Raw genomic sequence first — 9,509 nt, 5'->3', positions numbered from 1 at the left:
CCCATTAAGGTCCTTACTGACCAGCCTCTACGCCAAGGCTTACAGAAGCCGGAGTCGTCTGGTCGGCTACTTAAATGGGCAGTTGAGTTGGGCCAATTCGAAATCAAGTACCAGTCGAGATCTGCTATTAAGGGTCAAGCTTTGGCAGATTTCATCGCTGAATGTACCGGAATCGCTGATGTTCCCGACCAGCAAAAGCGTGTCACTGGGCAGAAAGATGAGCCTCCTACTTGGCAACTTTTCGTTGATGGGTCGTCGAATGAGAATCATTCAGGAGCTGGAATTATATTGGTCACACCAGAGAAGCACCGAATTCATTGTGCACTAAGATTCGGATTCAATGCTTCTAATAATGAGGCGGAGTATGAAGCCCTCCTAGCAGGCTTGCGACTGGCTAAAGATGTGCGTGCCCGGTTGGTGGAAGTAAACAACGATTCTCAATTGGTGGTCTACAAATTCTTGGGGGAATATCAAGCAAGGGGCCTACGCATGATGGCATACTTAAATAAGACCAAGGATCTGCTAGCACAATTCGAGGAGTATACCATCAAGCTAGTACCACGAGAGCAGAACTCTAATGCAGATGCTCTAGCAAAGCTAGCTAGTGCAAAAGATGCCGAAACTCTAAATGTAACGCCCTACTACCTTAGAGCCGTTACATAGTGAGTTTAAAATAGAAATCGTGCTTTTGGACTGACTCAACGTGGTTTCTAAAACCAAAAGTGTGAATAAACCAGAATTTAAGGCTGTACTCTTTGAAAATGTTTAGTTTCATTGAAAACGTTAAGTATCAAGCATCTGGGATCCCAAAATAAGGTTTACAAAATATTTACAACTCAAAAATAGATTTACACCAGGTTAACTATCAAAAGAATGGATTAATACAGCAATTTACAAAATGCCCCCAACCAAAGCAGTCGGGCAAGCCGAACATGTACGCGCCGCCCCCACGCTCTCCATACTCATGGCCGGTTGACTGACTCCTTGCTTTTACCTGCCACACAAAGCACCCGTGAGCCGAAGCCCAGCAAGAAAACCTAAATAGTACATAACATATGCAAATAATATAGCTGACATAATCCACTACTAAACAGGAAAACCATCAGACTAAACAAGCACGACCATGCCGCCCCAGAGCCCTTACCAAAGCCTGGGGTCTTGGTCCTCACCGTAAGGATAACTCATGTATCCCTTGGGTCCCACCCTGGCTATAGCATCCCATGTGCTGAGTGTTACTTCCGGCCCCAAGGCCGTACCCGGCCTTTGCCGCTCTCGGCCTCAGCCGTTCATTTCATTATAATTGCACGCATAATACATTTCGAAATAATCATTCAAACATATAATAATTCATTCAAGGTCATACATTTGCAAGTAAAACAATCTAGAGCCATGCCCTGCAATAACACTGTGGGCCCATGCCCTAATCCCGGGTGTTACGGTTTTCTTACCTTTAAATTCGATGGTCTTGATCAACCTGACTCCTTGAGCACGATCCTACTCGAGCCCTAGCGCTTACCTAAGCAAAATCCATAAGTCAAAGTCATAACCAAACCTCAAGTCCAAAACCTAGCCTCGGGACCAATCCCGAGCACCCCGGGGAGTCCAAGATCCCCAAAACAAAGTGGCGGAATCGAGCCCCGAACCCTAGGTCAAAATCCCTTCACAAAAGCCCAAAAATCCCCTTTGTGAACAGTGCAGCGCTACAGCGCTCTAAAGAGGGCGCTGTAGCACTACAAGAAGAACCACCCCACCAGAACAGGGGCTAGCGCTACAGCGCCCCCTGACTAGCGCTGTAGCGCTAGTTGCAGCCAGACCAAAACCAAAAATCGCTTCTTGCGATTTTCTTCAACCATTTCAACCCCAAACTTGCCCAAACCTTTTCCAAACCCAAAAACACACATATCCACACCACACACTCATCCCAAGCATCCCAATAACTCAATCCCAAGCTCAAGCAACCTAAAACTCAAAATCTAACACAATGAACCCAAAAAACCAGAAATTCACTCAAACAACAAAGATAGGGTCTTAGAAATCATACCGTGGGTGGAATTTCGACCTTGAGCTGAACCCTAGACCCCCTTAGCTTGCACCTTCACAACCTTGACCTGATTTCCCCAAAAATCCCATCCATTAAGCTCAAAAACACAGTTCAAACCAGTCAAGCCCTAAAACAGAAATCCCTAAGAACTTACCTCAAATTTCTGGTGTGATCTTGCTAACCCCTTGCCAATCCTCAAGTCTAGCTTAGGATCCTTGATGCTCAGCCTACCCTAGCTCTCCATTGAGCTTGAATCCAAGAAAAATTAAGGGAAAAATGGTTAGGAGAGCCACAAATCGATTCTTTAAAGCCAAACCCTTCTGTTTTCCCTCTTTTCTTTTCTCTTCCTTCTTTCTTTCTTTTCAGCCTATACTCTTTTCTACAAAATCAACTAAGTATAAAGCCCTCCTTTAATTCATCTCTTACAAGCCTAAAGACCAAAATGCCCTCCCTTAATAATTCTAAACCTTTATGTCCATAAAGGGGCATTTTAGTCATATTACCCAAATTCCCACTAATTCCTCAAGTGTTCCTAATAATTCCCGCTCGCTACCCAATACCTGATTAATCATCAAATATACATTCCTCATCATCAAGATTAACCTCATTATATTTCCAAATTCTCATTTAAACTCCCTAGGCTTAACCCAAGCCGGGTACAGATTCCCGCTTTGACTTTTCCGCTAACCCGCTCATTCTAGGATCGTCTCGAGTCATAGATCACAGATATCAACACAGTCATGCCCAACATGGCCAAATTAAAAATATGCTCAATCAAGTCTACATGCATACTAATTCACATAGTCATGCACCACAAATAATCAAATAGTCATATAATGTGCATTAAATTATAATCATGCATTAAACTCATTAAAGTCACACACAGAATTCCATTATGCCCTCCAGGCACACTACTCAAGGCCCTTAAGCCTTAATAGAGAATTTGGGTCGTTACACTAAATATAGTGCCGGTGGAGTACTTGGCAGAGCCGAGCATTGATGAACAGGAAGCCCTGCCTATCACAATAACTAACACTTGGATGACTCCCATCATTGCTTACCTTGAGCAAGGAACCCTCCCAGATGATCCTAATGAAGCAAGGAAGATTATGAGGCAAGCTGCTAGGTACACCATGATGGATGGAGTGTTGTATAGAAGAGGGTACTCCCTACCTCTACTCAGGTGCATAACACCCGACCAGTCAAAAAATTTATTAGCTGAAGCACACGAAGGGTTCTGTGGAGATCATGCTGGGGGGAAAAGTCTATCTAAAAAGATCTTGCGGCAAGTTTTTTTTTCCTACGATGAACGAGGATTCTATGGAGTATGTGAAGAAGTGTGATAAGTGCCAGAGATTTTCTAAAGTGCCCAGGGTGCCTCCGAATGTCTTAAAGCAAATGCAGAGCCCATGGCCTTTTGCAGTGTGGGGCATTGATCTGATCGGGAAATTGTCCAAAGGAAAAGGAGGAGTGCAGTTTGCAGTGGTTGCAGTGGATTATTTCACTAAGTGGACTGAAGCAGAACCATTAGCCACAATCTCCTCAAAGAAAGTGCTAGACTTCGTGGTTAAGAACGTAATATGTTGCTATGGTCTGCCTAAGAAGATAGTGTCTGACAACGGCACCCAATTTGACAACGACATATTTACCGATTTTTGCACTCGGCATGGCATCACAAAAAGTTTCTCCTTGGTGGCCCATCCACAAGCCAATGGGCAGGTTGAAGCCGTAAACAAAACACTGAAGGACACTTTGAAAAAGCGCCTGGAGCGAGCTAAGGGTGCTTGGGCGGAAGAATTACCAGAAGTCCTTTGGTCATATAGGACTACTGCCCGGACAGCAACTGGACATACCCCATTTTCCTTGGCATACGGGTATGAAGCCATGTTACCCGTGGAGATAGACCCACCACCCCATAGAAGGACCATGTACAACCAGGAGGAGAATCATCAATTGCTAGTAGAATCTTTGGACTTCCTCGAGGAGAGAAGAGAGGAGGCAAACCTAAGAGTTACTGCTCACCAGCAAAAAGTGGCGCGCTACTTCAATTCCAAAGTCCGAGATCAAAAGTTCCAGGTCGGAGATTTGGTCCTCAGAAAGGTGTTTGTCAGAGATCCAACAGCTGGCATGCTAGGACCAAACTGGGAAGGACCGTATCAAATTGAGCAAGTCTTGCCACCCGGCACCTACAAGCTTGCTCGGTTAAATGGAGAGCTCACCTGGAATTACTGGAATGGCGAGCACTTGAGGAAATATTATCAATGAATACTGCTTACAGAGTAGTAGCTTTGTATCAAGTGCTTAACTTGTTATTTAAGTTTGTATTGTTTGAGACTCGTTATTAGACACGTTTTGTCATTTATTTATTACGAGTAATAAAAGAGATCACGCGTAGCGTGGTCGAATCTTGCTACAAATTTTGCATATGTGTTGATTATTCTTGCTTGGCAGTGTTCAACTGTCATTACAATTTAAACATAACAGGTCTTCTAAAAATAAATATACATATATACCGGACAGTGTTCAACTGGTCGGTACCATGAGATGAATGACCAACGTTTAAATAGTTGCATGTTTTTGTAGTGGTTAACTGTTGAAATATGTTTGTATATTCTATGTGTTTCACGAGTAGTAACTGCTCAGAAAAATTCGGTCAAGTAGCAAGTGATCAAGGATTTTTCAATCCTCAATCACTTGGGGGGCACATAGAGTATACTGGCGTGCACATAAGGTACACTGGCATGCACATAAGGTATACTGGTGTGCACTTCAACACAGGCAATAAGAGCACGAGCAAAGATATCTGTTTTTAGGCTGACTTGTAAATTTTTGAAGTCTAAAAATAGGCCATTAAGCTAACTTGTTTGACAAAGCTTAAGTAACTTGGAATTTTTAAAATTTTAAGTTAGAAGCAGATATTCGTGTGATAATAAAAGTTATGCTCATAAAATGTTAGAGCAATAAGAGCGTGAGGAAGTATATTTAGTATGAACTTATGAAATGTTTAGAATTTCTAAGTTAGAAAACTAAGTACTCATGTGAAAGTTGAGGGCATATAGAGACTTTATTATTCACAATAAACTTGTAATGTCTTAAGTGTAAAAAGACATAAATGTTTCAAGATAGTTAAAAAAAAGAAAAGTAAAGTGCAAATGCCAAATAGCTCAATCATACGAGCACAAGTATAAAAAACAAAACAAACTATGATAAAAGACTAGTAGAGCTACAACTGGTCGTGCAGAAGCTTCTCTGGTAGGATGAGGGATCACTGGTGGGCTGCTCTAGTAGGCTGATCAACCCCCTCCTCGGCATCAACTGCTCCTCTCGCTCGAAATGATAGTGTAGAGGAGGCAGGTGTAGGGCCGGTAGGATTAGCAGCTTCCTCAGCAGCCCTGGCCTCACATCTGGCGAGCTCCTCTGCCTTAATCTCATCGGTGAGAAAGTCGACCTTGAGGGGTTTATTTAGCTTCCACACCTGATAAAAGCTGTTGAAGCAAGTCTCCTCGTAGCGGGTTAGATCAGCTTCCTTCTCCTGCTTCAGTTCTTCATTCTCGCTAATTAGTCCCTCGTTCTCGCGAGCTAACCCCTCGTTCTCACGAGTCAGTCTGTCTAGCCGATCAGTCAAGGATTTGTTGGCTTGGGTTAGCTGATCATTCCCATCAGCCAACCCCTTGAGAGACTCCTTTTGCTTAGTTACGGTCTTCTCCGCCTATTCCAGCTTGGATTGAAGAGCATCCGTTTTCTCTTGAGCCTCCACGAGTTGATCATTTAGGACCTTGATCAACTCCTTGTAGTCGACTGATCGCTGCTGGGCATGACAGATGGTCATGAGAGTCTGCATGAAAAACAAAAAGTTACTACAAAGCATGAACGTAAGTAACATTCTATCTTATGGTAGAGCACTTACATTTGTCAACTGAGCAATCCCTCTCTCTAAGACAACATCAACACTAAGTCGAGGGAAATATTCAAAGCCTTGAATCGTTGAAGCATCGTGGAGGGTCTGATCAACTGCCCCCCTAAGTTTTGTGCTAGCAGTACGGAGTGCCTCACTCGGGCCAGACGGGCCAGGGGGAGTTACGCTCGCTGATGGAGGAAGTGAGGAAGGAGTCAACTGCGGGATCGTAACTGATCCATCAGGTTGTCTCCCTTGGCTTGGTGGCACTTCCCTCGGGACCTTCCTCGGGGGAGTGAGGCCACTTCCTTTGCCAGACTTCCTCTTTGGAGCAGGAGGAACGATGCAGTGCTTGAACATCTCTGGATCTGCAGAAGAGGAAAACATAAGATTCGTTAGAAAAAAATATAATAAAATGTAGATAAGTATATTACTACTACAAATTTTATTAGTCTCAAATCACCAAGTTATTAAACATATTCCTATGACTACTAGACCTGAGTTGAGAATCTAATCGATGAAGTCATCCTCGTCGTCTGAAGATGAGCTGAGGTCTCTCTCAGTCTGGATGGCCTTTCCTTTCCCGGTCTGAGCAGGAATAGCAGATCTATGTTGAGGCTCAGGCTCCCTAATGACAAGATCGCCAGGTCTATGGGAAAGCGGAGATGGCCCAGGAGAAAACTGGTCAGTCACCACCTCAGTGCCCGCATTGGACTGATCAGTCGCGTTGTTCTCCTCAGTGGTACTCTCCACCATGATATTTTGGTTACACGGTATCAGACCCACCATCTGAAGGTTATCTACAGTGACCAAACTTTTCACGTCTTTCTCCTCGATACTCATGTTAGCCAGCACCTTTGCTCGCTTGAACATCCCTTGAGTAGGCAAGGGTTGCTCGAACGGACCCGCATGTGTAAAAGCCAAGTTGTTGGCTTTGATGTCAGATGTGAGGAAATACTCTGTGTAGTATTTCTTGGGGTTCGACTTGTGTGCGATACCACTAAGGTATTTAATCCCCTTTTGCTTGTGAAAGAGGTGAAAAAAACTCGTGTTCTTGTGGCTGGGATTAGTCCTGAAGTCGAACAAATAATGTACCTCATGAGGAGTGGGCTCGTCCCAACCTTGCAGAAAGTAAAGGATATACAGCGCAGACAACACCTGGACCCCATTCGGTGCGATCTGGAAGGGGGAGACGTTGAAATAATTCGCTATAGATCGGAAATAGGGGTGTAGTGGAAGTGTCGCTCCTGCGTGGATATGGTGCCTGGACCAGGCACAGTATGCTCCGCCAGGCCTGTTGGCTCTCTGATGAGGGCCCGAACATGTCACGTTCACACCACTCAAACCCAAAGCTTGGATGTGTTTGTAGAACATCCCGTGATTGAGTTTTGAAGGCTGGGCAGTGAACCAGGAAGGTGCTTGTTCTCGTCCCTTCCGTGGTTTTTGGATGGCCAAGTGCTGGACCTCAGTGGAAAACTCCTGAGTAATTTGTCTCCGAGTGTTACTTGATTTTGACACCTGAAGAGGTGACCTCGAAGGAGCTGTAGTGTGGGCCTCACTGCGTTCTTCCACCTTTTGCACCGCTCTGCGGGCCACTTGTGGATCTTGGTCCTGGGGGAGTCTATTAGATTTCTTCACCCTCATGGTCGACTGTACGGCTTGTTGAAGAAATTGTTCCTCGTGAAGGAAGTATAAGGCTGAACGGGGAAGGATCTGCTTGAAGCGGCGGAGGCGATCCTCAGGAGTGCGACTGGTGGAAGATTTGGATGAGGAATCGCTACTTTGAGGGGTCTCGATTGACTGCGGGATAGATGTATCAGAGTCCGTATGATTATCACCTCCCCTATAGTCGAAGCAATTCATCTACAAAAATAAATAAAAAATGGGGAGGTGAGTAACCATACAGATAAAATTCAACGAGAACAAAATTTATTTTTCTACTTAGAAAAATTTATCTAAGTAGTAAAAATGTTGCATGCATGGGAAAAAATATTTTTAGTGCTTGAAAGTGCCTAAAAATGTTTAAAATTTCCTAAAAGTGTTCAAAATGCATATGGCATGGAGTATACCATGCTTGGTCTGAAAATTGTGCCTAGTGCCAAGGAGGGCTTGTGCATCCGATCGGATGCCTAGGCATCCAAAGAGAGCATTCAAGGAGCCAACGTTAGCCCGCATATCCGGTTGGACACCCTAGGCCCGAGGAGATGCGTGGCCAGCCGCATGCATCCAAGCAAGCGCGTACGAGGGGTTAGGGGTGTGTCCGGTCGGACACCATATGTCCGAGGAGATGCATGGCCAACCATGTGTATCCAAGCAAGCCATCCGAGGAGCCAATTCAAGTGTCCGGTCAGACACTCTACGTTCTAGGAGAGGCGTCCGAGGAGGAGGATCGAGAGGGTGCGTGCCTTGTGTGCGAGAAGAGGCATGGGTTTGGTCTGAGCGGACCATGCTTGGCATGGTGCCAGGCTGAGCGTGTCCGTAGAAGCCTAATTAGCGTGTCCGGTCGGACACCCTGCATCCGAGGAGTGGAAAAGGCCTGGTCCAAGTGGACCGTGCCTATCCGTCTGCGTCCGAGCCGAGTGCACCCGAGGAGCCCAGCGCCAACAAACCGAGGGGCTCCGATCGAGCATCAAGTGTCCGAGGAGATGGATTCCACTTGGTCCGAGGAGTGCGTATGTGGTCCGATCGGACCACATGTTTACCAAGAATAAAAATGACAATAGCCGATCGGCCATACCCCCAAATCTCACCATAAAACCCTTATATTCCTTGAGCCAAAAATAAAAGCTTAAACTCCCTAACATGAACATGTTTCCTCATCCAAAGCTCACAATCACAAGATCAAAATAAGAAAATTGTGAAGTTCATCAATGTTCTTGAAACCATCCATACCATCAAAAACCCCAAAACCCATAATCATGGTTTATACTAAATTGACCTATTTTTCTTGAAATTCTTATGAAATTGAAGATAATGTTGGGTTACCCATAATATAAACATCATCAAAACAGCCACCCAACACATTATATCTATAAGATTAATGAACAAATTCAAGAAAAAACTCCCAATGGGGTTTCGGCCACAACAAGTTTTTTTTATGAAATTTTTTGAAAAAATAGCAACAATATGAGAGTATGGGGAAGAAGACTTACCCAACTATGGAGAACCCTTGAGTTTCTTGAAGATTGCTTGAAGGAATGAAGAGCTTCCCCTTGGAGTCCCTTGAAGTTTCGGCCAAGAGGAGGAAAAGCCAAAGAATTTCGGCCAAGAGAGAAAAAAGAAGAAGAAGGGTTTTAAAAGTTGATTTTCTTGTATAAGTGGGAATATGGGAGAGTAAGGATTATTTAAAGGAAAAAAGTGGGAGTTACCACTTATTTTTGGACCCTTGGAATTCCTGGGATATTTTTTCTCCCCACGATCATGGGCAGTTATTTGCAGTGATCGTGGTCTGTGAAGTTGTGGTCTGCTACATGGCAAGAAGATGAACAGTTATTTTTTTTACATAATGCCGTCAGCTGTGGAGAAAAAAGTTTATTATGTGAGGTATCATATAATAAACTTGGGGGGCAAATG

Source organism: Humulus lupulus, chromosome 3 (assembly GCF_963169125.1).
Source record: "Humulus lupulus chromosome 3, drHumLupu1.1, whole genome shotgun sequence".
NCBI classification, from domain to species: Eukaryota; Viridiplantae; Streptophyta; class Magnoliopsida; order Rosales; family Cannabaceae; genus Humulus; species Humulus lupulus.
This window is presented reverse-complemented; position numbering follows the sequence as displayed.